General features: G+C 41.1%; 1 protein-coding gene and 1 long non-coding RNA gene across 6 annotated transcripts in view; one reads left to right on the forward strand and one right to left on the reverse strand.

Annotated features, from left to right (window-relative positions):
• AIG1 (androgen induced 1) overlaps positions 1 to 23,157 on the forward strand; it is a 255,537-nt gene that overhangs the window by 177,080 nt on the left and 55,300 nt on the right. The gene's annotated exons all lie outside the window — the stretch shown is intronic.
• Positions 8,075 to 8,530, reverse strand: LOC125166051 (uncharacterized). Its single transcript, XR_007152329.1, has 3 exons — positions 8,423 to 8,530; positions 8,197 to 8,251; positions 8,075 to 8,107 (listed from the first exon to the last, which is right to left on the reverse strand). It is a non-coding gene; the product is annotated as an uncharacterized LOC125166051 (long non-coding RNA).

A 23,157-nucleotide genomic window follows, 5' to 3' on the forward strand; every position in this document is an offset into this window, starting at 1 on the left:
TCATCTCACGGTTTCTATAGGTCAGGAGTCCAAACATGGCTTAGCTGGGTCTTTTGCTATAGGGCCTCTTACAGGATGCAGTGAATATGTCAGCCAGGGTCGGGGCCTCATTTGAAGGGTTGAGTGGGGAAGGAGCCCCTCCTAAATTCACATGGCCATTGACAGGATTTAGATCTTCCAGGGCTGTTGGACTGAGGGCTTCAGTTTCTACATGGCTCTTGGCCAGAGGACACCCCCTCAGTTCTTGCCATGTGGGCCTCCCCAATATAACTACTTGCCTTCTCAAAGCCAGCAAGGGAAGTTGGCTTCTAGCAAAACAGAAGCCCAGTCATAGAAGTGACATCTCATCAGCTTTGCCATATATTTCAGTTAGAAGCAAGCCAGTGGGCCAGCCTATACTCAAACAAAGGTGTGAATACCAGGAAGCTGGGATCATGGAAAACACATCTTAGAACTGTCTACCACATCTGGTAACTACCATAGGCATTCTTATGTATTTCTAAGTATTTTGAATGAGTCATATTCCAAAAATTTATTTCTTGTTCAGTTGGAATATAGAATTTAATATGATTTTCTTATATAATATAATTAGATTCCTGGACTTAAACCACTGGGTAAGAGCTATCTTACCCAGAATATACCCAGGTATCAGGCTAACCAAATTAAGCAACATTTATCTTATTTATTATAAAAAAATTTTAATAGATTAAATATACCTTAAGTATATTTATCAACATTTATTATAATAACACCCATTGTCATTCTATGAGAATATGCTTTCCAAATGTCAAGTTGAGACTCTGGGACAAATTCTCCGGTGAACAGGTCTTCAACAAAGCCATGTAGGGAAGTTACAAATTCTGGACTTCTGCCATCAGGAGCTCATTAACTATTTCACACTAAGTATATGAACAGATTATCCCCAAGCAAAATATTTATCCACAAATTGATGTTTATCAAAGATGCATTTACTGTGTCGTCATTCTATGAACTCCTCGATATTTGCATTGAAAATCTAAATGTTTCAACAGGGAGAGTAAATCATTTTCAAAATCCTTCATAATGTGTGATTCCAGGAACCATTTCAAATCATTTTTAAATTCTTAAGACTAAACAAAACTTCCACTGCAGCAATACCGAATCCCCTGTGCTAAAAAGTTCCTGGTCCTGGTTTGTTTACGCTAAATCTCCTGGGTTAGTAATGATGCCACCCCCTCTCTTCTCCCTACAGCTCAATGTGGAAGAATCTCCCTGGTAGGCTAGCAGAAGAAATTCTTTTGAATTTTTAGATTCATCAAAGACAGGCCCTTTTCCTTTTTGAAGTCTTCCCTTGCTTCCTAGCCATTGGGGAGTGCTTTGAACTCAGCTCCCACTGCCCCTGTTTCCTCTTCAAAGGCTTCTTCTCTTCCGTGCAGGGAGAAACTGCCTTTTGAAAGTGGTGGGTTCCTGCCTCACATGGGTCCGTTGCAGTGAGCAGCAATAAACAACAACAATAACAAGCAGCAGTAGTAGGCCTTGGTCATTACAGAGAGATCTGGAGAAAATGTGGAAATCAAAGGAAAATTACTTTGCAATGTTACTTGGAAGAGAGGGTGTTAACTTGCCTTATTCTCAGTTGTGTGGCAGCTTCAGTAACTTACATGAAGCAGGGAGTGACACCTAAAGTGGCCCATCCGTAGGTGGAAATTTTGGACCAGGCGGACATCCTGGAGACATTATACATGGGCAAGTCCAACCTTAAAACAGCTTATTTAAGTGGGAATCTTCCCCAGGCACCTTAACAGTTAGACCGTGTCATGAGGCAAAGTCCTAGCCATCCTGGTGATATGCCTGTGTGTTTGTTTCATCTGTAAACACAACCTGAAGCTGAAAATTCCTGAGGATTTTTCTTTTTCTTAGATATTGACTTGTAGACTCATAGACTAGTTATGGATTGATTTAGTTGAGCTTTTTTTTTTCCCCCAAATTAAGTCACTGACTTAGATATGTAGCAATTTTAGCTATAATGAAGTATATTTTTATTTTCTAAGGAAGATGCTAACAGACTTAGGATACCTATAAGGCAATTAAAAGTAGGGCCTTCCCAGTCTAGAAGTCTCTGAATCTGTGATCTCAAGTAAACTATCAGGTACAAGCATTAGCCACTGATCAGGTATAGAACAACAGTGGTCTACAGTTAGCAACATCAATCAGACCACACTTTCTTTTATATATAATAATGTTTTTTTCAGTCATGAGTATATTAATTTTCTGGGGCTGCCATAACAAAATAGCACAGACTGGGTGGCTTGAACAACAGAAATTTATTACTCACAGCTCTGGAGGCTAGACGTCCAAGATCAAGGTGTCAGCAAGGTCGTTTTCTCCTGAGGCCTCTCTCCTTGGCTTGCAGATGGCCATCTTCTCACTGTGTCCGGCCTTTCTCTTTGTGAGCATGTCCTTGGTGTCTCTTCCTCTACTTGTAAAGACACTAGTCCTACTGGATTAGGACCCCACCTTATGATCTCATTTAATCTCAGCTACTTATTTCAAGGTGCTGTCTTCAAATAGTCACGTTCAACATGTGAATTTAGGGGAGAACAATTCAGCACATACCATAAGGTTACCAACAATACCCATGGATGGATTGGAGGTCACAACCCATTTGTGAAAATGTGTGTGTGTGTGTGTGTGTGTGTGTGTGTGTGTGTGTTTCTGGAGAGAGAGTTCATGCCTTTCATGCAAATTTCAAAGAATGCTAATAGAGAGGACACACTTTTATACCAAGTTTTCTAATTATTTTTCGAGGTGTGATGACATATGCTAATCCTTCATACAGACTATGATTCTATGAACTCCATTGATCCATCCTCTCTACATTTTGAGATACCTTGTTTGACTACAAATCACCATTCTCTCTAAAGACTAGGGAATCATTGGAAGACACAGTTTTTTATCCTGCTAAGATGATTAACATGATAATGTTGTATTTTTCATTACCGTATAGTTTTAGAGTCTCTTGCTTTGGAAATGGTGGTTTATGTGATTAAGAACAATACAGTTTTATAAATCAAATAAATGCCTGAGATAGGTAAGAAGAATAGCAATTAAAAAGCAATTATGAAAATAGGGCATAATAATAGTTTTGCAGAAAGAAAGAAAGAAAGAAAGAAAGAAAGAAGGAAAGTTAGTTGAGCTTCCCAATTTTAGGCAGTGTTGTTTATACCTCTATAATGTACAGAGGAATGCATTGAAAACAAATGGTGGGGAGATAGGCCCTCTGGTAAAAACTAAAGAAATTAGAATTTTTTAAATGGACAATAGAGGGGAACTGATACTCAAAAAATTACCCCTACCCTTTCTCCATGTCTTCTAGGTGTGTACCTTTATATGGGTCCTCTTATATGCTCTTCTCTGGGGCTACTATTTTTATTGCATGTTTGTGCCTTTGACTTTTTTAAACTAAACTTTAGATTTCATTGGCCATTAATAAATTTTATTTTAGTATATTTAGACATTTTTCTTGACCAACAATTTCCAAAATGTTTTTTTTTTTTTAGTTATGGAACTATTAAATCCAGACAAAATCTTTCATGGATGTCAAGTGAATAAAACTGGAAGCTATAGTTGAAATAGGGTCAGAAAGCGTTCTGCTGAGAAAAACAAAACAAAACAAAACAAAACAAAACATTATCAATACGGTATTTCCCTAATCCAAAGAATATTCTCTGTGGAATTCCCAGGTCTATCAGTAGTTCTTAGAATATACTGCTTTCTTTGTTTAGCACTGTCTATATATTGAGATATCAGAAGAGAAAAAGAAAATCATGTTCCAAGTTTTTTTGGTTTTTGATAAAGGTATTTTTTAAAAATATTTATTTCCTCTGACTGCAGCCTCTTGTTAAAATGTCAGTAGTGGATGGGAAAATGAAGACAATGCTCACTTCCTTTTCCTCATTTTAGGACAATGATGGCAGGAGGGGACTGGAAATCTTAAATCATCTAATTGGCTTTGGAAATATTTTCAACCCTTTGGTCTCGTTTGCCCCCATAGCATGCAGCTGGAGTCACAGAACCTAAATATTTAAGACAACCTATGACTTTCTGGCAAACGGCTATTTTAGAAAGAATCATTTTAAAGCCACCATGTCATTTTTGCTGGTCACTGTGTCAGTTCCAAAGACAGCTGGCAGCTCACTGCCTTGATCCAGACCTGATAGCATTTACAGAGTGTTCCAAGATCTTGGGGTCCCAGCCATTTTGCCCCTTCTCAATAGCACTGGAGTGACTAAAATACAGTTTGAAATGTAACTGTGTACTATTTGGAGAAAATTTGAAGAATATCTTCAGGTAGCATAACTTTGTTAAAGAAAAAAAAAACCCAACACTTTATTCACTGACCTCTGCAAAGAATTGAGGAACTCCTTCAAAAACAAAATTAAACTTCTGAATTAGTACAAATGCATTACTGAGAGTCTTTGGGGTTTTCAGTAGAAACATATAACTGAGTTTCTGCATGTATGTAGTATGGGTTAAACTATTCGAGTTAAGCATTTATATTTTTATAAAAGTTATGCCTGCTTTTTTAGTTTTTGGTTTAGTTTGGTTTGGTTCTCACAACATTTTGGCTCTAACTGGCTCTGCAAAGAACTAAAATTGCGATGTTTTGTGTAATTTGCCCCAGGTCATGCAGAGTTTGTGTCAAAGCCAAGTTGAGATTGTTTCTTTTAAACCAGGCTTTTTTTAATCTGTTGTGTTAACTAGCCAATACATCATCCTATGTTTCTTGGGTTGTCTGGTAGGTTCTCACTACTGTACTAAGGGATGTGGAGACAAACATATAAATCACGGTCCCTCTCCTCACACATATGCACTCTGTCTTGACTCTATGAGCTCAATCTGTCCAACAGGTCAGGATAGCCATTTCATGAGCTCTAAATCTTTTTTTTTTTTAATGTTTATTTAGTTTTGAGACAGCACAAATAGGGGAGGGGCAACGAGGGGGGACAGAGGATCTGAAGCAGGCTTTGTGCTGACAGCAGAGCCCAATGTGGGGCTTGAACTCATGAGCCACGAAATCATGACCTGAGTCAAAGTCAGATGCTCAACCAACTGAGCCACCCAGGCTCCCCCATGAGCTCTAATTCTTACTTGCGTCCAATAATGTCTGTGGAAGACAAAGACTTAGTTCTGAATGCACGTACTTTGGTGAGAGGTTGAGTTCCCCTCACCGTTCCTCACATCCTGCCAGGCCTCAAGGTGAAGCATATTCAAATGCAGCTGGTGGTACTTTTTCTTTTGGGATTTTGAAAATTTTAAAAAGGATGGAAAGGAAAAGAAACTAATACCTGTTGAATGCCTGTTTATTCCCAGCTGTGGGCTTATATAATTTGATCCTCATGACAACCCCGTGTAAATATTATTATCCCCATTTAACAGATGAGGAAACTGAGAATCAGAAAAGCCAAATAAGTGTCCTCCAACTTAATCGCTCATGTAAACAATATTTGAATATTTGAATTCAAACAATATTTGAATCTAGGTTTCTCCAAAGGCCAGACGCTTCCTACTAGACAACCTTTTCTATCCAAATGCTAAAGAGCGCAAGCCCGCACTTCCCTCATCAACAAAATAAAGACAAAAGTCTTCCATGTTGTTTAATACATCATAAAATGGGAGAGTATTGAACATGCTGAACAAATTCAAAGGAGCTTGTGCTCATTCAGCCTCTTCATGAATTGTGAACAACCAACTGGACATTATGACTCAAATCATCAACAGAATTAATGTCTGCACTGACTCAGCAATGCTGAATTACATGTCGTCCCAGTGCAGATTTCTTCTTAATTGTTGCTAACATTAAAGAGAGTAATATTTTCTGTTCTCACCCACACCCTTTTGCAAAACTCAGAAAACTTTTGCTTAAAGATTTTTCTTCTCTCACATGCTTCTTACCCAGCAGCCTCTGCCAGCTAATGAAGGTATTTCATGGATTTAATTGGCAGAGAAAATCAGAGGGGCATGTGAATTGAACGGAGAAAGAAATCAGTAGGAGGAATGGCATAGCTGAGGCAAACAGCCACTTTGGAGATTATAAATGAAAGCTTAAATTGAAAACAACTTGAGGAACAATTAAGAAAAGGTCTTAAATTCTAGGCCCAAGAGTTCAGATTGGATAATATTGGCTAGTGGGATCGACTATGCTGTTGCCTTCTGTCTCCATCAGCTACTGGTGTGGGTTTTACCAAGGTCTCTGTTGACCTACATTTGCCAGAACATCAATAGACATTTTTTCAGCCTTCTCAGTAGCATTAAATGCTATTGACTGTTCTCTCCTTGTATCTTCCTTCTCTTGGTTCCTTAATACATTTTCTGGCTATCCTTTCATCTCTCTGACTACTCCCTCTACTGTGCATTACAGGCTCATTTTCTGCCATCCAGCACAGAACATGGAGTTCTCCAAGGCTTGTTCTTAAGCCCTTTTCTGATCTTAATATATACTTTTCTCCTAAAGTCAGATTATCTACACCCAAGGCTTCGTTTACCATGTATCTGAAGATTCTTTCCAAGCTGCAGACCTACATGTACTTGATCATCACAAAGCTTCCTCATGTCTAACATGCTTATAGCCAAAGTCAGGAATGTGCCCCCCCATGCCCCCTCCAAACAAACAAACAAACAAACAAACCCTGGTCTGTTCCCAGTGTTTTCTATCCAGTTTTACCAAACAGAAATCCAAAGGGAAGTCAGAATGATTTTCAATGTCTTATTTGAGCACTTGTTTGGATAATGGTTAGGGAATACTAGAAGAACAATAACGTGAAAAGATGGCTGGTGATGAATTTAGTTTTGAACTCACTGCATGTAAACTACCTAAAGCTTTCAGTACAATAAGATTTGGATAGTAACCGGGAGGCCAACTAAACAATTTCTGTAGAGTATATGGGCCAAAGTTGTATTGGAGAAAGGGGTAAATGAAGACAGTGAGGGTCTTCTACTCTTAAAGATATCCCTCCCCACCTCACTACATCAAGTCAATATACATAGTTGTACTCAGTGTTTATTAAATAGTTGGAATTCACTTCTATCCTCTGATTTTCTTTAAAAGCCAGTAGACTTCGGGGCGCCTGGGTGGCGCAGTCGGTTAAGCGTCCGACTTCAGCCAGGTCACGATCTCGCGGTCCATGAGTTCGAGCCCCGCGTCGGACTCTGGGCTGATGGCTCAGAGCCTGGAGCCTGTTTCCGATTCTGTGTCTCCCTCTCTCTCTGCCCCTCCCCCGTTCATGCTCTGTCTCTCTCTGTCCCAAAAATAAATAAAAAACGTTGAAAAAAAATAAAATAAATAAATAAATAAAAGCCAGTAGACTTCATCCATTTATTCATTCATTCATTCATCCATGGTCATATTTTCCCTGCATGAGCCAGTTAAGGTCATTCTATTCCAAGTTGACTTAAAAACGGGTACTGTGATCACAAGGAAGAATCAAGGAAAGATTGCAGCTGGAATAATAAAATAATGATAACCCAAACACGTTTTGAGCACTTACTCTGTGCCATATACTATGATGAATGCTTTATATACACTGTCTGATTTATTCTTGTACACCATTAGGTAGTTACTATATGTAACCCCATTTTATGGATGTACAAACTGAGGCTTAAATCAGCTGACTGTCTTCCCCAAAGCTTGTAAGTACAAAGCTAGAATTCCACCCAAATCTAACTTGAGAGCCCTTCCCTTAACCAGCGTGCTTCTGATCTCACACCTGCAAAAGCTCCCTATTCATTATCAGTATATTTTGCATCAAGAAAGCCCATGGTTGGCCTCATTCTTCCCTTTGCTCATTAAAATTAGCAAACAAAATAAGCATGGCTTTCTCTTTATCTGCAGAGAAAGGGGAGAAACTTAAAAATGAGAGTCCCAGAGTTTCAAACACAAGCAAACAGCCTGAGGATGACCTGGGAACCTTACTGTAATCCATGCACAGCTGATGTTCCAGAGGACTGGGGAAGGAAGAAGGAAAGCATTGGTTGCTCTTCAATGTTGGTACCTTGCAACCCCTGCAAAGCTGGGTTGGTGTGTGGCGTGTGAATATTGGTGGCCTTGACCCAAGCAGGAAGGTTTCCCCTGAAACGTATCTGTGGTTAAATGTCAGAATCTATGGGGGCGAGGGATATAAAGCTATTACAAAAACACATAGAAATTATAAGACTTACCTTTCCTCCACATAAAAGTGCTTTAAAGGCTTGAGACTGAAGTTTTTCAACACACCTGGAGAAATAGAATCACCTCTAAACTAACCTTACATTTTTTTGAGTTCATAAAAATGAAAAGTTAAAGGAAACCTCATTAACTTAGAGTTATCATTGCCTCAGGAAAAGAAAAGAAATCTAGTTAAGGACACCTCCAATGAGAGCAATGAGCTAAGCAAACACCTCTAACCTTGGAATGACTTAAGGAACTTCTTGAAGGTCTTTTCCTTCCTTGATGTTAGTGCATTAAATTTAAATTGCCTGGTAATCCTTGGACTCTGGGAAAAGCAAATGGTTAGTTTATGGTCAATTTCTCTCAATGATTATCTTTCAGCAAACGTGTGAGTTATGAGAGAGAGAGAGAGAGAGAGAGAGAGAAAGTATCTAACCTATTCCACTATCGAAGAAGAGAATTGGATGGCACATTCAAGGCGCTGCTGCTAAGAGGCTTTGCACAATTGCTGCAGCCCAGCCATGGATGTTGCAGCGAAATAAATAACAGGAGGCGGTCTGAGAATTTGCAAGAGGAAGTGTTTTCATAATATAGCTTAGCGAAAAACATCTCTATATTAAATCTCCTTGCAAATTTGAACTGTACCAGGGGAAGGTAAATGGGTTTATATAATCCAAGTAGCATAGGAAATATTAAATACTTCATGTTAAGACAGGGTGACATCATTGCCCAGATACTTTTTCTCTAGGAAATTGAAGGCTCCATGCACAAGTGAGAGGTAGGAAGAATTATTTACTGTGGGAAAAACTCTAACATACTCACAGGTCTGCCTGATGTTTATGGTGCCACTGAAAAACAAGAACTACCCTATTTTAACTCGTTGCATTTCAAGCTGCAAAATAAAGAGGGAAGCAGAGGTAGGGAAAATGAGGAAATTCTGGGAAGCCATGGCCTTCAACTGAAGGAAACTGCCGCCAGAAATCCCACTAACTTTCTACTTGATCATATATGGATTTTAAGAAGTAGAAATTCTGAAGGTTTCCAGAATGAAGGAAGGGATTTTACACAGGATTAGAAAAAGATGGAGTCAGCCAACATACATCAAACAGAACTAAAAATTGAAGACTTGTTTTTTTAAAAAAAGGTTTATAATCTAGCAGGTGGAAGATCTTAGAAAGACATAGAACAATTATACTTTCCCCTAGAGTTCCCCAGAGGGCCAGAGACAGAAAATCATTAGGGGACCCCACATGAAAATCATACAGTTCACACATTTCTGCCTAAATTTTGTCAATTTTTCAGAAATTTTCAACGTGTATTACTATTGCAATCCTTTATAATTTTCTCCCCTTTGCATTTCTCCGCAAACAAATCTGATTAACCTGAAATATACATAAGATTACCAGTGGAGATAAGGAGAAGGTAAACCAGTTGATAGAGGAAAGTCATAAGGAATGTGTTGTTAGGGTACTTATGTCCCAAAGGACTGACTTGAAAACTTGAAACCGAAAGCACCAAGATTTCTGGACATGATGGTGGACAAGGAAAATCAGATTAGGACCTTACCTCCGCTCAGCCCAAATGTCTCTGACTTTACTGTTTGTGAGTCACATGGCTGTGCCCTGGCACTACTTATGGTGACCAAGCATTTTTAAATGTCCTCCAGCAAAGCTACTGTGATCCAATATTCAGCTGTACAACTTTCACTTGATAGCACTTCCTCTTCATTTTCTACATCCAGATGTTTCACCTGGTTTTCTTCCTTTTCTCTCACTGACTTAAGTTTCTCCCTCCTCCTCTCTCCATTTTATTTGCATATCTGGAACTTACTCACTTGCTCTTTTTTCTGCTCATCTTCTCAACTTACATTATAAGCTGAGCTCTGTTACTTCATATTTCTGTGTTTTCTTGAAGACATTCGAGTATTTTCCTATGCATAGACAATAGTTTCTTTAGTACATTCTTTAAAATTGTTCTTGAATTTACCTTGAATAATAAAGTAATGCATACAAATTAAAGAGCATTTGAAAAATATAAAAATGTAGAAACAAGAAAGATGGTCACTCATGGTCCTTTAGACAAAGGAAATCATTGTTGACATTCTCATGTCTTCTTTTTAGGAACAAAAACAAGACTTTTAAAACTACATATGATAGAGTAAGTAGTCTTTGATGTTCTTTGATGTCTAAATATGATAATATAAGTATTTTTTAACATCTTTTAATGGCTCTGTAATATTCTGTTGAGTGGATATATCTTACTTTAAAAACTGTTTCTTCCTTATAGATCATTAAGATAATTTTAAATTATTTTGCTGTTGTAAATAGTGTTAGGGAAAATACCCTTGTTTATTAAGCTGAGGAAGGGTATGTTTTTATCTTGTATGTGGTTGTTTTTTAGGCTGATTATTATTTCTTTAGCATAGACCCAGAAGTTCAATTACAGTATTTGAGAAAGGGTTCAGCACCTTTGATAAGAGGCTCAACTTCCTTCCAAGACAGCAGTTGCCGTGTATTCTTTGTCCAGCATTCAGGAGTATGCATTTTTCACCTCCTTCTTGCAATATTGAGTATTCTTATTTTAAAAGAAAGACTTGCTAAATTAACATGTGAAAATAGTTTTTCACTTGAATGTAACTGCTTATTAGTCAGGGTGCATGTAGTTCCGTGAATTTGTTGATTATTATCCCTTACTCATTTGGTCTCTCACCCCTTGTCTACCTTTCGATTACCTTGTGCCCCCACGCTGCCAACTTCCTGCACTTTTCCTCATTCCCTTCTGCTAGCTTTTCCTCCCCCCACCGCAAAGTTAGTTTTAAAATTCTTTTTTGTCTCATATCCAGTAACTTGAGGGGCAATGGGACCCAAATTGCATTTTAAGATCATTTTTATGAGTCGTTCTCAGCAGGCATCTTCAAGGCCCCAAGTTCTTTTTTTGTCCCCCACTGTGAAAAACTGATTGGCAGCTGGTGACAGGCAGGGCACTGGCGCTTGGCACTCACTGGAAGCCCCGCAGGAGGTGCCCAGAGCCGTGGTGGAGGAAGTGTGGCCAAGCCAGCACAAGGTGGGGGACCAGATGTCGCCCGATTATGTTCCATTGAAATCCAAACAAAGCCCCAGATTCAGGATCATTTCCTTGAGACTCCCCAGTTGGAAACTGGCGCCCATCCAGCATCTCACAACAGCTGGTCTCCCCATGCTAGGATTTATGTGTCTTGCAGAAGACTTTACCTGTGTGTTATTGATTGGTTTCTGTAAAGCATTCAAACAAGATCTTGAAGACCCAAAGCATACTGCTCTCTGCTGAACACAAAAAGAGACCGTATATCACTGAAACGCCAGCCGTCTTATTACAGTCTTGGGAACTCTGAGAAGGATGCATTTTCCTTGTTATTTATGCCGCCCATGTTAACCCTGAGGCTGTATACTGACATTTGCAGCTTTGCAGGGACAATGCTCCACTCTTGTTAGGAGACTAAGCCCACCCTATGGAAATAAATTACATTACAAAATAAGCTTTTGGGGACACCAGCAGATGAGAAATCACGCTCATGTTTCTCATCATCCAGTTCATGTTGAGAAGTCAGAGAATCTTTTCCAAAAGCTCGTTACTTGTTATCGCCCAGGTCATTTGCATTTATGCCTTCCACTTTCCTCTGAAGGGAGGTGAACTGTACGCTTGGCCGTTCCGTTTTCTGAATATCAAGGAGGAAAACAAAACAAACAAAAAACAACCCCCCCCCCACACACACACACACAAAGGATATTGTGTTTGGTTGTGCTGAGCAGCAGAGGAAGGTTTTAATTTTAAAACAAAACAAGCACTTCTAAGAAAAACTAAATATTGTGAAAGCACATCAATTCATATCATATTTAGCTAACTATGTGTTCCTGCCCTAAATCCAGGAACTATAGTTTATGCATTGGCTTTGTAACTGGCTGCTCTTGCTGTCTCAATCACCTGATGAGGTCACAGTGACTGTTCTCCTCGTTCTTCCTTTCTCTCTCCCTCTGTCCCTCTCCCGCTCCCTCTGGCTGCCTGGCGGTCCTCAACCCAGATTCTCAGACCTCACAGTGAGATTTTGGAGCAAACCCTCTCCATTAGAAACAAACAAAATAAATTGTTTCCATTCCCCTAAGGAATGTGCTAAAGCCCTTTTTCCTCTTTAACATGGATGCAATTTAAGTTTGGCAAGAGCTGAACACAATATACCTCACTGGAAGGAGAGAGCTTTGTGAGAGAGACCCTTATAGACTGGCTCTCTCCTCCCTGTGAACTTAACATGACAGAAAGGGACCCAGTCATGCCTTCAGCATCCACAGTGTTTCTGCAGAACACTCACCAATCCCTCCATTGCACAAAAATGTATAAAGCGCCTACTATCTGAAGATCCTTTGTGCATGTCCCTTCCTCTCTGTCCCTGCAAGGTGTGAAGTCAGTGCATCTAACGATATGCATTTCATTTGCTTAATCTCTAGCCCTTTCCACACCAGCAGCGACCAGATATCATTCAGTGACATTTCTCTTCATTACTCTCACCTAGAATCCTTCTTATCTGTAATGCTCCATAGAAGATGAATTAAAAGGAATTAAGGATAAGACTGTGGCCCATTCCCTGCAGGTATTAAATGGAAATCACCTGAGATGATCTGTCCGGAATCGATGAAAGACAGTAATGTAATCAAGGGCCAACTTAGGCAGACCCAGAGAGTGTGCACATGACTCAGAAAAGCAACCCTGGCCTTTGCCTGTCTCTGCTTCCCTTTCCTGTACCTCATCTACTTTTGTAAAAAATCTGCTCGTGCATCTGCCGGATTCCAACATCTTTGCTCAAATACTGGAAGCCATCATGTTTCTTCTGGACTGAAACAATCAGACCCAAATCAGTGAGGCCCGGAGGAAAGGTTCTTCCGAGGCCACGTTGGAGAAGGATTTATTTGAGTTTCCTTAAATGTAGGATGCTAGATATTCCTTATGCACCCTTGCTTTCCCTACTAATCTTTTATTTATTGGTCATATTCACAAATTTAGCAAAACAGTTATTGAATCAATTTACATTTTTGGTGTCTTCCACTTTCCTAACCCCTAAGGTGCCCATCCTTGTAGAGCATAGCACATAGCTTTGTTATTACCCTTAGCTCACTTTAGTCCTAGCCCCAGCATTCTGGAACTGGCTGCTATAGCTAGTTCACACACCCATAATGCTCCTCATTTCATACCATCGAATAGTCTTTCTCCCATCCTTTCTCTCACATCCTCTCTGAGTCTTGAGAGTCAGAAGATTCTCAGGTCTTCAAGTGAACTCTGACCTCATCCTGCTTCCTTCCTTAGTGGCTCCCATAAAGCTTTGATTCATGACTATCAGAGCAAGAGGAATACTGAGCCAGGGAGATACACTGGCTGGAGCAATGGGTTGACCTAAACACAAAAGCTGATTAACAGCCCTTGGAGGTCCAAAAGCCACTAGTGAGGAGGACTCTCAGTGAAAAGACACAAATTCCATTCATCACTATTTACACTGGGGCTTTTTCTATTTACCCTAGATATCTGCACAATGGGGACCTGACTCCTAGGGGTCAACAAAAATAGGTGTGGAGAACAATGCACGAGCTGTGTTTAAACCTACAAAAATGCATCTCTACCCTTGATTAGGCTGCAGAGGCTAATGAAAATGTTAGGTTTCTTTGATTTGGCTGAACTCTGTGAGCTGTGTAGTAATACTGTTGATCTCATACTGACCCGAATCTGGCCCAAATGTGTGTCTTTGATTAATTATATTAAAATGGGGAGGATTGAGTTGATATATATGGTTTGGGAAATAAAGTTGTTTAAAATATTGGTCTGTGGGTGCAAATAACAAAGCATAGGCCATAAGGAAAAATAAAACCAAAGGTCATTTGTTAAGATCTAGATCTGGAGCCTGAAGCATATTTCTTCCTCCAGAAACCCCTCCCATATGCACTGTCTCACAAAAGAATACATTGTATGACGGGCATGTTTCCTAGAATCCCAAATCCATGATCACCAAAACTAGATGGTCTAGCCTACGCCTTATTCAGCTGAATAAATCTAGCATATGCCTTTTTCAACTGAATAAATTGTTGAATAGCTACAAATTGATAGCAAGTTATAAAGAGCATTAGGTGCCAACTGTGCCTTGGTTAATAAGAACCCAGTTACACGTCATGGAGGCTTATTGGTCATGCCTGAGACCATTTATACAATTACCGTAGCAGACTTTATAACCCCCAAATGAAGTGGTCATGAGGAATTTTGCCATGTACTGACCAGTTTCTTGCTTCCTAAAAACACAACGTTCACATAAACGGCAATGGTAGCCCATTCATAGCCTTGCAGTGCAGTTGTGAATTGTCAGGCTCTCATCATGGTAGATATTCCCTCCATTAACTTCACAAATAGAGGTTTGCGCTAGCTGCGCTGCTGATTGTACGGCCAAGACATGGGATGTGCTGGCAAACACAGCTTGAACAAAGACCATCCGTGTTCGGTGGACGCTGTGATGTGCCACACAGGTCCCCTTTGGAACAAAGGACTTACTTCCCCAGCAGCCAGGTATGCTGCCGTCTTCAGCCCGTCCTGTAAATCGTCTCAGGGGACTATCCTGAGGAGAACTGTCTTGCTAAAGGTCAGGTTCCTTCCCTGTTTCAGCCCACAACCCATAACCAGTCCATGAGGGCATAAAGACCAGGCCCACCTACTCCAGTTCCTGGCAGTTCCGAAGGGCATGGCTGGCTGCAGAGCTCTTGATGGGTCAGCCATGCTGAGACCGCATTGCGGGCTGGTTTCTCCCTCTGCTGCACTGCTCGTCCTTCTTCTCCCCTGACAGGCGCTGATGCTCAGAAACTCCCTAAGAAACCTGCTGCATGCTGGTTTCCATCTCAGAATCTGCTCCCCAGGGAACCTGACCTGCAACACTGTGGCAGCCTGGGCCCCCTAGGTCTAAAGGTGATATAAGCTAGAAATGCAACACTGTCATTTCAAGGGCAAGCATGAGAATGACTGAAATGAAACAGACATTATCAAGGCTGACAAAGATGTGGAACCAGTGGGATTCTATATGCCAATGATGGGAGTTTAAATTGGTACATTCACTCTGGAGAACTCTTTGGAGTTATCTACTACAGCTGAACACCCAGAAGTGTGCCCTGCAGTTCCTCTCCTCAGTATATAGCCAACAAAAATGCAAACATGTGTTCCCCAAAAGAAGAAATCCAGGAATACTCATAGCAGCATGGTTTCGTGATGGACCAAACTGGAAAGAGCCATGGTGTCATCAACAGGAGAATAAATGAATCAGTTGTGTTGTGTTCACACAGTTGAGTACTATACAGCTGTGATAATGGAAGCCCACAACTCTATACTTCAGCATGGATGAGTCTCACAGATGGAATATTGAGCAAAACCAGCCAGGCACACACTCCCCCCCCTGCAAAAAAAACACATACTGCATTTCATTCACATAAATCTTAACAATGAAACAAAACTACTTTGGTGTTCAGACTCAGAGTAGTGGTGACCCTGGGGGGATTAGCTGTGACAAGAAGGGGTAGGAGGAGGATGTTTTGGGGGACTTATAATGCTCAGTAGCTTGGTCTGGGTGCTGGTTACTGGAGTGAGTTCACTTTGTGAACATTCATCTCCTGGACACTTATTATTTGTGCACTTTTCTGTATATGTGTTACAGTTAAGATGAAAGTTTACACAGTAAAGAAAGAAGGAAGGGCAGATAAAAACACTAGATGCAGAAATGTATAATCAAGGATATAGACATGAATTCTCAGGACTTGAACAGGATCCCTGCTGTCCACTGAGGGGCCTGGGATCCAGAAGGGCTCGAGGTCATGTAGCCAGCTAATAGTGAATGGCTTGCTGGCCCTGTTTTCTCTTCACACCCCTTCAGAGAGAAGAGCTTATGCAGACACTACAGTCTCCATTCTTCTGTACTTAGTGCTGGCCATACAATCATTGAGGCAGCCTAAGCAAGACATACAATGTGCACGGAAATATGGCTTGAAAACAGACATGGAAGGGACATTGAGCCTAACATACTATGCCCAGAATAACAGAGATGCTATCTATTTCCTAGAGGCCTCTTTCCACCCAGGAACTACTATTGGGCCATCCACACTTCTATAACCATCAACATAACTTTGTGTAGAAAGTGTGTCCTTATCTGTTTGCAAAACCAAATTAAGAGTCTACAGAGAAAAAGTTTTGAGCCGTGAGCTAAATTACCACTTTCTCCTTGACTTTCCCCTATAATCTTTGGGAAGAGTGAAAGTTCGACTTCCTCCTTGCCGATTTGGATGCCTTTTATTTCTTTGTGTTGTCTGATGGCTGAGGCTAGGACTTCCAACACTATGTTGAATAACAGTGGCAAGAGTGGACATCCCTGTCATGTTCCTGACCTTAGGGGGAAGCTCTGTTTTCCCTCAGTGGGGAGAATGGTGTGTCTTTCGTATACGGCTTTTATGACTTTGAGGTATGATCCTTCTATCACTACTTTCTTGAGGGTTTTTACCAAAAAAACAATGTTGTATTTCATCAAATGCTTTCTCTGCATCTATTGAGAGGATCATGTGGTTCTTGCCCTTTCTTTTATTAATGTGATGTATCACATTGATTGATTTGCAGATATTGAACCAGCCCTGCATCCCATAAATAAATCCCACTTGATCATGGTGGATAATTCTTTTAATGCATTGTTGGACCCAGTTGGCTAGTATCTTGTTGGGAATTTTTGCATCCGTGTTCATCAGGGAAATTGTGCCCTATAGTCTTTGGGAGAATATTAGGATACTCTACTCTAAGGACTTCTTCTGATACAATTACCTTCTATCATGGAATCACTGTAGTAAAAAAGAGCTAAGTTATGACTACTTTGTATGTGTTTAAAATAATGTTTCTTTTTTTATAATTTTTAACATTTATGTATTATTTTTGAGAGACAGAAAGAGACGGAGCTCAAGCAGGGGAGGGGCGGAGAGAGAGGGAGACAGAGAATGTGAAGCAGGCTCAAGGCTCTGAGCTGTCAGCACAGAGCCCGACGCGGGGCTTGAACCCACAGAACTGTGAGATCATGACATGAGCCAAAGTCATACCTTTAAACGACTGAGCCACCCAGGCACCCCTAACATGTTTCTTTAAGACTCAAATTTAGGGGGTGCCTGGGTGGCGCAGTCGGTTAAGCGTCCGACTTCAGCCAGGTCACGATCTCGCGGTCCGTGAGTTCGAGCCCCGCGTCGGGCTCTGGGCTGATGGCTCAGAGCCTGGAGCCTGTTTCCGATTCTGTGTCTCCCTCTCTCTCTGCCCCTCCCCCGTTCATGCTCTGTCTCTCTCTGTCCCAAAAATAAACGTTGAAAAAAAAATTTTTTTAAAAAGACTCAAATTTAGTTTAATAGATAATAGAGGCAAGCTTCAATATTAAAAGTGAAATCTGCCCCATTCCTTAAGTATGCTGTGTGTGTGTGTACGCTTGTATGTGTGTGCATGTGTTTACACGTGTGCATGCACGGGTGTGTGTTTGCATGGATGTAACTTGTGTATGTGTAGATGCACATGCACAGCCTCTATTAATATGATACTGTTTACTAGGTGCATGTCAGTGTCTGGAGACTCACAGCTCTCTGCTTTCGATTACACTCAGACTAGTCCAAAACCCCTCTGAACTAACCCTAATCAACTTGGAAGCCACCAGGCTCAGGCATGAAGCTGTCAAATGTGAGTGTTTGCAGATGTCAGTGCAAGATGGCAGGCGTCCAGGAGGACGGATCAAGGCTTAGTCACTGAAACATTCATGCCAGCGCATCCCAGCCCCAGAGCACCATCGCAGCCATAAGGAAAATGTGTCGTGACAGTAAATCAATAACCTCTTGGAGACGATTCGTTTCTGAAATATCCCTGATTAATTATGCCAGCACACGCTTGGCAACAGTACTTTGCTCCAGCGTTAACCTAATGCTTTTTGCATGAAGCAGGATTATAACTGTTTCTCATAAGTCAAATTTGACATTTCAAATCGGGCTTTAAAGGTTTGGGTTATAGATTTTATAATGTCTTCATGTCAAACATAATTGTTCTTATTGCTGCTGGTAGACATTTGCCGATCAATCAGCATAACATTTATTTTATCGTAAACAAGGGTAAATGAAAACCACTTGAAATCATTGTATTTGGAGACTCAGTTGAGGAAGGTTCTTTAGGATTACAGAAATCTGCTCGTACACTGTGATAGAGGAGTGTGACGAAATTATAAAGGTCACTGGGAACATATTACTGTTTCTCGCTTCAAAAAATTAATAACTCTATATATTTTGTGAATATGCAGCTTTAGTTTGGTGACTTAGTCCCATGTGAATATTGTTTGAGGCAAAGTAGCCCCCTTCTTCTGTGATAGTGAATTATAGTTTTCGTGCTTTCAAGATGAATGTATTATTTAAAATTTACTTATATATTGCATCCAGGAACTTATTTTTTATTCCTCTTAAACTACCGGCTTTTAAAATAATAAAACTAAAGAGAGAATAGGGTTTACTTAAGAGAAAGTCTTACTATCTGTCTTTGAACAAAAGTTTACTGAGACCCTACTAAGTTTTCTGTGCAGTACAGGGAGCTGAACCTACAATGGTCAGTAGGATCTGTTCCTTCTCCTCAAAGAACTGTTCCCACTGCGTTGGGGTCTCCGTCCTTCATGTTAACTGTAGCATTATGAGCTATGTTAATATACTATATATTCACCCCAGCTTGAAAATGCATTAGCCTAGAAGCTCCCGCGTAACTTCTTTTAATAATAAGCCATGAACAGAACTAGGCACAGTGGCCTCCCCTAACTGTGGAGGTGGAGAGGAATGATTCTTTAGTAAGCAGAAAATGACCCTGTCTTATGTATATACTACAGAGAAGGTCCCAAACATCAGGGGGTTGCAGTCAGAGAAAAGAGCACGAACAAAGGCATGAACACATAAGGCCTTTTGGGGGAACAGTGAAAGCTGCCCGTATAGAATGGTCTGAGGTTAATCTAGAAACATAGGTTAATACAATGGTATGAGCCTTTGAAGGCAATGCTAAGAAATTTGGACTTTGTTCTGAAGATCATGAGAAGGCTTTAGAGAAGGAAACCAAATGGTCAGAATTGTGTTTTTAGAGGAATACCCTAACATTGGAGGATGCTGACATATATGGATAAGTGGATTTGTTGAGCTCAAAATAATTTTTAAGAAGCATGCCAATAACATTAAAATCCTAGTTTCTTCTTTTTGAAGTTTCTTTATTAATTTCAGAGTGTTCCTAACAGTAGGTTTTGTGTTCTATATTTGTTCCCTAAACTTGTCAGTGCATCACAATCCTTGAGAGGGTTTTAGGTTGTATCAGCTGTGGAAACCGCTGATTACGTTTTCTCTCCCCTCACCTCCTACCTGTACCATATCCCCCATGGCTCTCCCTTCTGCCATTTTTCAACCCACCTCCTAGAATGCTTTTCAAAACTTCAAAACATTTTTGGGACACCTGGGTGGCTCAGTTGGTTAACGGTCTGACTTTGGCTCAGGTCATGATCTCATAGTTTGTGGGCTCGAGCACCATGTTGGGCTCTGTGCTGACAGCTCAGAGCCTGGAGCCCGCTTTGGATTCTGTGTCTCCCTCTCTCTCTCTGCCCTTCCCCAGCTCACACTCAGTCTCTCTTTCTCAGAAATAAATAAACATTAAAAAATTAAAAAAAAAACCAACTTCAAAACATTTTTAAGGACAGTAGAGCAAGGAAAAGACAAAAAAGGTAGCATGAATAGCATCCCAGAAAGAGAGTACTGTTCCATGTCAGCGGATTGGGGCTATTCTCACCTCTGCCCCTTTACCAAGCTGAGGCCCTCAGTACCCATGGGATTTACCCCCAAGCATGAACAGAAAGTCTGGCCTCATGGTCTTCTTTGTAAACCTGAATGTAGAGCCATTCATCCCGCAGCCCCTGGAATCTTACCAAGGTGAATGGGGGTTGAGAGGAGGCAGGTTCCTTTTCTCAGGCACAGCCATAAAACCAACCCTTCTCTGATACCTGTTCTTCCACTAGCAATTTCCCTATCGTCGGGTCTTCCCAGATACTCCAGAGGCAGCATGGCCCCATGGTTCAAAGGGTGGCTCCGAAGCCAAACTGTCCAAGCCACCTTATGGTTAGCAACCTTGAGCAACTTTCTTTACTTGTCTGTGCCTCAGTTTTTGTAAAATGATTGGCAACAATATACGCCTCAAAGGATCATTGTGAGATGTAAATGAGTTTTAGTCCATGTGAAGTACTTAGTAGGATTCCTGGCACACAGTAAATTTTAGACAGTATTATGTGGCAACATGGGAGATCTTAAGTGGGAGAGCTCACAGAATAACTTCAATTATTTCTTGCATGTACCATGCAAGCCCCTCTTACTATAGGATCTCATATAATCCTCATACAACCCTAATGAATTTGGTCTTTTCTGAGGTGAGAGACTTTAAATTTGTAGGAGCCTAATTGAAATGCATTCCCAAGAACGATAACCTATGGGGATTGAAAATCTCTGCTCTGTCCTGAGATATAGTTGAAGAACCTGGAATCATGAGGGACACATAGAGTGCCGTTAGTATTTGCTGAGTGAACGAACAGACATCAAGCATGGGAAACAGTGTGTGTGTCTCCATAAAAGCACGGGTTTTAGAGTCAGGTAGGTCTGAGGTCTAAGGCTGGCTGCACCGTTTACTAGAGGTACATGACCTCTGACAAGTTAATCCTTCTCTTCTTCCATTTCCTCACTTACAAAATGAAGATGAAAATAGCTATTGCTTTAGAGTTGCTGTGGGAACTAAAATATGATACTGGTGGACAGTGTCCAGCATAAAACTGAGCATATGTTAGGAGCTCAGTGAATGGTAGCTATTCTTGTGGCTGTGTATTCAGTATGTATGCACATAAATTAATAATGGGGGAAGCAACATAAAACACAGAAATCACGTTTATGTGTTTACTCGTCAAATACGTATTTGCCAAAATTAAAGACTAGCTTTGTTTTTGTTCTTGTCCCTCTGTTGTCTTCAGCATCACAGTACTTTAGTGCTAAAGTAGAAGAGAAAACAAGAGTGGAAGGGGGGCCCATAGGCGAGGGGGCTGCAAAGAGGTAGAGGCTGAGGAAACCCTAGAAGGAAGTCAGGGAGAGAATAAAGTCCATTCCACAAGAAAAGGCAAGTCAGGTAGAAGGAAAGAAGGGCAGGGGAGCGAGTTGGTAGAGGAATCTCTCCTCTCTCCGATCCGCCCTCTCCCCTGCCGCCGGCTTGCTCTGTCTCCTGTTAATACCCCAGTATGTTTCTCCTACTTCTATATTAAACTCCATGGAAGGAGTTGGAGCGTCTGGAGGTATCTCTGCTTCCTACAGGACAGAGTCCATATAAAGCACTCCATGATTTGGTCTATGCCCACCTAACCTGTCCAAACTGACTTCTTCCTTCTCCTTCACGTCCTGCAGTGGTGACAGACATATCAGTGATGTATGCTGTGCCTATACACACTTCTTAGCTTTGTGAATGAACTTCTTCCTTGAAGCCCTAGACACACTTAACGACCCAGTTCAAGTGTCTCCTGCTGCATAGAGTTTCCCCATGTCCTGCCTGAGCAGATCGGATCACCCGGCCATTGTACCATCACAGGTCTGCACGCTTGTGTGTGTCTCATCATATTATGATCATTTGACTGCATGAGGACAGTCACGAGAGGTGTTGTTCTCTGAGAACCACAAACACTAATTGTACAACGTTCATGGAAGAAGTGAATATAGGGCCCTTTAAAGTTGCTTTTACAACACGGATCATCTCTGGGGTCACATTTACAAAAAGAATTCTTTTTGGTGGCCCACCGGCTGCTGGGTCCACAGTACAACTCCAACTGTGCCACTGACCCTTAGCCCCTGTGGATGCCTTCCTTAGGAAGATTCAGCAGGAGATATTAACTGGCCTCAAGTCATGTTAAAAATGCTTTTTAAGGGGTGCCTGGGTGGCTTAGTCGGTTGAGCATCTGACTTCTGATTTTGACTCAAGTCATGGTTCCAGGGTCATGGGATCGAGCCCTGTGTCGGTCGGGTTCCACGCGGAGTATAGAGCCTGCTTAGGATTTTCTCTCTCTCTCCTTCTGCCCCTCTTCCCCACTTGCACACTCTCTCTCTCTTTCTTTCTAAAAGAAAATAATTACAATAAATAAAAAATTAAAATGCTTTATAAATGCAGAGATAATAACTCAGTAAAACAGTGCCACTGTCCCACTGTAATTATTTCTGTGATGCACCGTTTGCTCTTAATTGCAAAGATCTGCATGTCTTGGTTTAACGCGTGGCACTCTCTTGTTTATTTGGCCTAATTATTAAAACCATATCCTAATGGTTGTTAGGGCTAATGTTAGGACTGGGTGAGTCCCACATTCAGTACTGACCTCATGAAGAGTTTTGGAAGTGCCGGGAACATACTGGCACTCGATAAATACTGGTTCCATCTGAGTCTGAGTTTCTGACCCTGGGTCCCATTTCTAACCTGATTCTGAGATGCCTGTGTAGACCAGCCAGAACAGGTACCCGATACCACAGCAGAGAGGGGCCATCAAAAACACTCTGGCAGTTTCCAGAGAAAGTCTGTGCCATTATTGTACAAGCATTGCCACACTAAGTGCGGCGCCCGGGCCCTCGAGAGCGGGAGGCTCGGTCTGACATGTGGAGAAGCGGTCAAGATGGGCAGTTCCCTATCATTCCAAACACTGAAATAGCTCAACTGTGAAGCGAGGGAGGATGGCTCATTTTGAGCTGACCCATTAGTAAAATCAGCAAAGACCGTTTCTGGCGGCAGGACAAAACTCGGCAGGTTTTCCGAGTTAAAAATTTAGGTGTTTTAGAGCCTGTAGCGGCTTTGTTTCCATGGTGCCTGGGATGTCATTGCAGATCCTCCCGTCCTCC

Source organism: Prionailurus viverrinus, chromosome B2 (assembly GCF_022837055.1).
Source record: "Prionailurus viverrinus isolate Anna chromosome B2, UM_Priviv_1.0, whole genome shotgun sequence".
NCBI classification, from domain to species: Eukaryota; Metazoa; Chordata; class Mammalia; order Carnivora; family Felidae; genus Prionailurus; species Prionailurus viverrinus.